Genomic DNA, 6,669 nt, shown 5'->3' with positions numbered 1-6,669 from the left:
TGACACTTAACACAAGTAACGAAACCATGCCCAAATAAATAGTTGCAACTAGGCACTTTATCATTAAGATATTAGTACAAGTCTCCAACAATGAAAACTTTACTTGTTATTTTTTGCTACAAAATCAACACGATGATACAAAAGAAATTCCACCCAAGGATTTTTAAGAGCTTACAAGACATCTAAATTAACACTTATGCCCATTGATTAACATATGAGGTTCCTTAATCCCCTATTGATAAATCCCATTAAGCAAGATGTAAGTAAGGAGGGTATAAATTCCTATGTAATAAGGAGATATAACTCCTTAAGAGAAGAAGCAAGCTTTAAGTAGGAGTCGACAACGGTTCCGCTCAAGCTTGAACCGAATTGTTTAATCGTTGTGAAGCAGTTTGGCATTTCCATTCATCTTGGTTCAACTCAGTTTAGGCTTTGTACTATGTTGGTCGGCCAAACTATTGTAATAGACAATTCCCCAATTCCCTTCTTCAATCCTCTTCGGACGTAGACGATGTGTTTGGTCAAACTTCTCCTTATTACTAGGCTAGCCTCCTTTATTTTGTCCAATGTCAGCTCTAAGTCCTCTGAGCATCTTTCATGTTGTCTTAGTTGCACAACCAATAGGTCCTCCCTACTCATTTCATCATCCCATGGCATTGCCACCCACGATGTGATCAATTCCTTTATAAGAATTATAGGTTTCTAATCATACTTTAGCTTTGTTGGTAGGAATACCTTTTATCAGAATATCATCTTTCTCAATAAGCTCCAAGATTTCATCTTTCTCTGACTCTAAACATCCTTTTATTGGAATATCATCGAGGAAAGGTATTGTAATGTCTAGGATAAAATCTCTCAAAACTTTGTTCATTGCGTTCATGATGTAAGATACTGAGTTAGTTGCTCCTTTTGGTAGTGTACACATTCATACTAACTCGATGGGAGTTCGCATCGCCATGATATCCTGGCTATCTAACGACAATTGGAATTGATCATACCCAGAATAGAGGTCTCTAATTGAATAGATCGACCTTCCCTCAAAAGCTTTAATAAATTCATCAACACTAGGTCCAATCCCAACATTACGAATCATAACTTTGTTTACCGAATGAAGATCTTGGATACATTGCATGTCCCATTCTTTTCAAGTACTATAAACCACCTATTTGAGTAAGGTGCGTTGGATGGTTCTAGGATTCTCATCTTAACTTTCTCCTTCAATAGCTCTATTAGTTTCGGAATATGTCTTCGGTACCGGAATTGGCTTCAAGTTTCATGGCACATGGGGTAGTGTAAATATGATAATTGGTTCAACAAGGGTAGGATCCACACATCCTATCTCTTGTGAAGAAAAGGAAAAACCTTTCCCATGTCTTTCCAAGATCTCTTGAAACTTGAGTTCCTCTTGGGAAATAGGAACCCATCCCACCAACTTGGAGCTTCCCTCGTGTTTCATTGGTGAAGGTGTGAACTATTGCTCTCGGGTCTCTAAGGTAAGGATCAATAGCTGCCAACTATCTTTGGGTAGAGGAGTAGCCACATGCTTCACTGTCTTGTCCACAGTCTTATATTTTGTATTCATGTTGATCTCGTTTGCTGCAATACTTTGCTTACATTTGTTGATGGTGGTGTATAAAATGACCGAGTTGATCGAAATTATCTTATTCCTAGGAAGATTCGATTCAATGACACTCTCCATTTCTCCAAAAGTGTTGTCGATTGAAACTGCTTCCATGGCCCCAATTACAATTTCTTCTTCTTCTTCCATAACCCCATTTTCTTTTAATTATTTTTCTAAGTTTCATGGCCTCCATATGTATAAGTTCACATATGAACTTTTCCCCTTGTTTGGGCAAGCCATACAAGGGTTCAACCACATGAGCATAATGTGGAATCCAAAAGTGGTAGAAGGTGCATGCCCCCATGAACCTTCACACTTCCGTTTGTATCTCACATTCCTCTTTCATTTCCCGAATAACATCCACCTTCCCAGGAGAAGATTTCTATCCAAATGGTCCACAAAGATGCCCGAACACTATTATTTCTCATTGGCCAAATGCCGATTCATCTCTAGAGAATGTTAAGCCAACACCTTCTAACCTTTGTAGCACCTTCTCATGGTCTTTGATATGATCTAAAACAGATTGCATGCATTCGTCTCGATCTAGGGATTCATTTTTTTTTGACATTGATCACTCTTTAGTAGAATATCGTTAAGAAAAGGTATCGTAATATCTTGTATACAATCTCTCAACACTTTGTTCATCGCGTTCATGATGTGAGTCGCCGAGTTAGTTACCCCTGGCGGCAATGTGCACATCTAATGGGAGTATGATTATGGCGATATCTCAGCTATCTAGGGATAATTGCAACTAGTCATACCCGAAATAGAGGTTTCTGATTGAGTAAATCGATTTTCCCGTAAAGGCTTTTAAAACAAATTCATCAACGCTAGGCTTGATTCCAACATTACGAATGGTGACTTTGTTTACCGATTGGATATCCTATGAATCGTAATGTCTCATTCTTCGTTGGTATTTTGAACCGCCTATTTGGGTAAGGTGCATTAGATAGTTCTAGGATTCCCATCTTAACTTTCTCCTTCAATAGCTCTATTAGTTTTGGGATACGCTTCTTTGGGACCAGAATTAGTTTCAAGTTCCATGGCACATGGGGTATTGTAAATATTATCATTGATTCCACAAGGATAGGGTGTACTCATCCTATCTCTTATGGAGAAAAAGCAAAGGATTTCCCATGTCGTTCTAGCATTTCTTGAAATTTTGACTCCTCATTGGGAAGTAGGAACCCACCATCACCAACTTGGAGCTTCCCTCGTGTTTCATTGGTGAAGGTGTAATCTATTCCTCTCAGTTCTCTAATGTTGAGATAGCAAGCTCAACCCCTTGTACATATGAAACCCCACTATCTTATTAGGGTTTCCTAGGGCTTAGTATATAATATGCTCAAAGAGAAATGTTGTAACTAACTAATTGTTTTTAGTAATACAATTATTGTATTTGGTTTTCTCTCCTCTCTCTCTCTCTCTCTCACTCTTTGTGCCACGATGTCTGTGTTTGTTGTTTCTATCTTGTTTGACCATTGTTGTGGTTCAGTTCTGCTAGGCTGATTGTGTATTAAGACTTCCGCATTATTGACATGGTATCAAAGCGTGAGGGTTTAGTCGGATCCTCTAAAACCGACTTTCTTGTACACAAAAACAGGTAAACGATCAACAAGAAGAAGATGGAGGGGAACATGGGAAGTGCATTGCTGACTGAGAAGTCGCATCTTGGCAATACAAGACGCACCAGTATTTGCTTGGGCATGGATACTGTAGTTATATTGAGGGAGTGAATGAAGTAACACCAGAGTCGATGCACAAAGACTTCCCTGCTTGGGAATAGGCAACAAGTAGAGTGCTTTATTGCCTAGCATCTTATGCACATGAGCAAATGCTGGGCTACGTCAGAGATGCCGAAAGTGGCTTGGGAAAATCTAAAGGAGATTTTTGCTGCCGACACTACAACCAAGAAGCTACAACTTAGGAAGGAGCTCAATAACATCTGAACAGAAGGACATATCGGTGGCTGATTACACCTCCAAGATCAAGGACATCTACAACTCATTGGGCTCCATCAATGTGATGGTGGACGAAGAAAAAATGGTGCAGGTATGTCTAGGAGTTCTAACATGTGGTTCAGATAATTCCAAATGGCTATATGCACAAGAGAGAAGCCACCCTCATTCTTTGACTTGCAATCGATGCTGATGGTCAAAGATATCCACGAAGGAACGACAAGGGGTGCATCCTCTAACGGCCACATGTTGTACACGGAGGCAGATCGGCCCCGTGGTCGTAGTAGGAGAGGTGGGATAGCTCGCACCAATGAAAACTGAAATGGACAGAGGCCAAATGCAAGGGCCGATGGTAGTCAAGGACCCTCCACAAGAAGGGGGAGTCAAAGTGATGATGGGAGCCATCAAAACAAGTCAATAGATTGCTAGTACAATGACAAGAAGGGCCACAAGGAAGATGAGTGTTAGAAAAAGCAAAGCTGAAACCAGCAACCAACAAAAGTCACACTACGTCTGTAACACGAGACGATCGAGAGGCGACCCCATGTTCGTCATGAAGCATCATGCCAATTCAATGGAAGAAAGACAGGGAGAGGTGTGGGTCATTGACTCAGGAGCTTCTAACCATATGCCGAACCATGAATAATGTTTCACGACTTTGAAGAAGCTTGAGCAGCCAGGGTTCATGGAGACCGACGATGGCACCGTCCACACAATCAAACACATTGGAGATGTCCCTTTGAGTCACGTCGGCCAAAGAGGATGTATGATGAATGCCCTGCATGTGCCGACAATCACCAAGAAGTTGGTGTCAATAGGACAGATTTTCGACCAAGGCATGCAAGTGCAATTCAATCGAAACAGATGTTTCATTGAAAACGACAATCATGTGATTGCATGAGGGTGCAAAGAAGGACAGATGTTCATAATGGACACCAATGATATTGGCATCGCTATGTACACCAAAGGACAGAAAGTCGAATCGGACATTGAGTTGTGGCACAAGCGGTTTGGCCACATCAATTTCCCGAAACTCTAAGACATGCATAAAAGCAAGTTGTATTCGGTCTACCAAAATTTAGTGGCCAAAAAGACAGAACTTCTGAAGTATGCTAGCTTGGAAAGCATCATCAACTTCCGTTCTCCAACGAGCGCAATCAGATCAACAACAAGCTCGATTTGATCCATTTGGATGTTTGGGGACTAGTACATAACATAGGCTTAGAGGTAGCTAATACTTCGTCCCCTTTATTGATGACTCCTTCAAGCACACATGGATCTTCCCGATAGAGAAGAAGAGCGAAGTCTTCTCTTGCTTCTTGAAGCTGAAGAGCTTAATTGAATGTGAGGCGGATAGAAAAATCAAGTGCCTGTGATCAGATGGCGGAGAGGAGTACTTCTCCAACCAATTCACTTGATATCTGCAAAAGGAGCGAATCCAAAGGGAATTTTCTTGTAGATATACACCACAACAGAATCATGTGGCCGAGAGGAAGAACCATACAATAGCTGAAGTGGCATGTACAATGATTGAAGAAAATTATATGCCGAAAACTTATTGGGCCAAAGCGGTTAGCACCGTAGTTTATTTGCTGAATCGGACATCGGCTGCGGGAGCAAAGTGATTCCACATGAACTATACTTCGGGCACAAATTGAATATGGCACACATAAATAAGGGTCTTTGAAAACATTGCATATGTGCATGTACGAAAAGAGAAAAGAATGAAACTCGATGCAAAAGCCGAAAAGTGTATACTAGTCGGCTATTCACATGCACATAAAGGGTACAAGTGCTATAACCCCGAAACCCGAGAGGTACATGTGATTCACAATGTCGTCTTTGGCAAAGAAGCCTTGTTGAGAGACAAGGTCAACATGGGCCAGATCGGCTAAAGAAACCGAGAGCCAGATCAGAAGTGTGCCAATCGGCTAGGTCCGAATCGGTTGCTAGGCTTAATCAGTTGGCCAAGTCAGATGGAGTCCGACATGCCATTCAATAGCCTAGATGCCTATTTTAGTAAATAGGCTTATTGTAGGCAATTTAGTGTCAGGAGCTATTTAAGAGCATTGAAGTACCTATAAATAATTCAGGTTAGCCCTATCAGAGGGCTTGTATAAAAAGTGCTCCATGAGCACATTGTATGTTGTGAGTATTGAGTCTTTTTGATAATAGATTTTTTGTTTTGTTTGCTTACTCTCTCTCTCTCTTATAAACTCTATGTATTTGTAACTATTTGTCTATTCTCTGTTGTCTGACTGAGCCGGTTGTGTTCGCTCATAACTCTTCCACATACGTAATCTTTTACATGGTATCAGAGTGAGACGCTTAGAAGAATCCTCTACAACTGGCATACGAACAAGCACACAGACGAGCTTTTGTTTTCTGCAGTAAAAATAACAGGAACATGGATAGTGGAATGGAGATCTCCCTTCCGACAAAAAATCTTGATAATAACAACTACGTGTTAGGATCGGAACTAGCCACAACCGGTTGTTGGCATACGTATTCGGTTGCAAAGAACGTGAAAGATAGTCCACAAAAAACAGAAAAACTGAGACACGAAGTGTTTTACGTGGAAAACTCAAAATGGAAAAACCACTAGGGTCCACAAATCCCAAGAAATGAATCACTATAAGGTATGGAGAGGAGTACAAGGAGACTCGAAGGCAACAACCTTGACCTCATCTTTGTCAAAGAGACAACGATAAAGTTACTACTCTCACTCACTCACTCACTCACTCTCTCTCTCTCTCACACACACACACACACACACACACACACTCTCTCTCTCTCTCTCTCTCTCTCTCTCTCTCTCTCTCTCTCTCTCTCGCACTCCGGTCTAGTTATAGAGACAACTACTCACTGTAGCTTGTTACAACTATAATGATTATCACACCTTGTTCTAATTACTTGCCCTAAGTGTATATATACTCATACACATAGTAGACTATTTACAAATATAGCCTTAATGGGCACATCTAGAATATTTACAAATATAGTCACCCGAATTGTTCATAAAATTGATTTTTCGATTTCGGTTTCGGCCTCGGCCGAATTACCCACTTACTCTACCTGATTCGGTTTGTT

Source organism: Azolla caroliniana, unplaced genomic scaffold, assembly GCF_043228905.1.
Source record: "Azolla caroliniana isolate FFs.n. ecotype wild unplaced genomic scaffold, voAzoCaro1.0.p SCAF_20, whole genome shotgun sequence".
NCBI classification, from domain to species: Eukaryota; Viridiplantae; Streptophyta; class Polypodiopsida; order Salviniales; family Salviniaceae; genus Azolla; species Azolla caroliniana.
The sequence above is the reverse complement of the archived record's forward strand: the minus strand, read 5'-3'. Positions refer to the sequence as shown.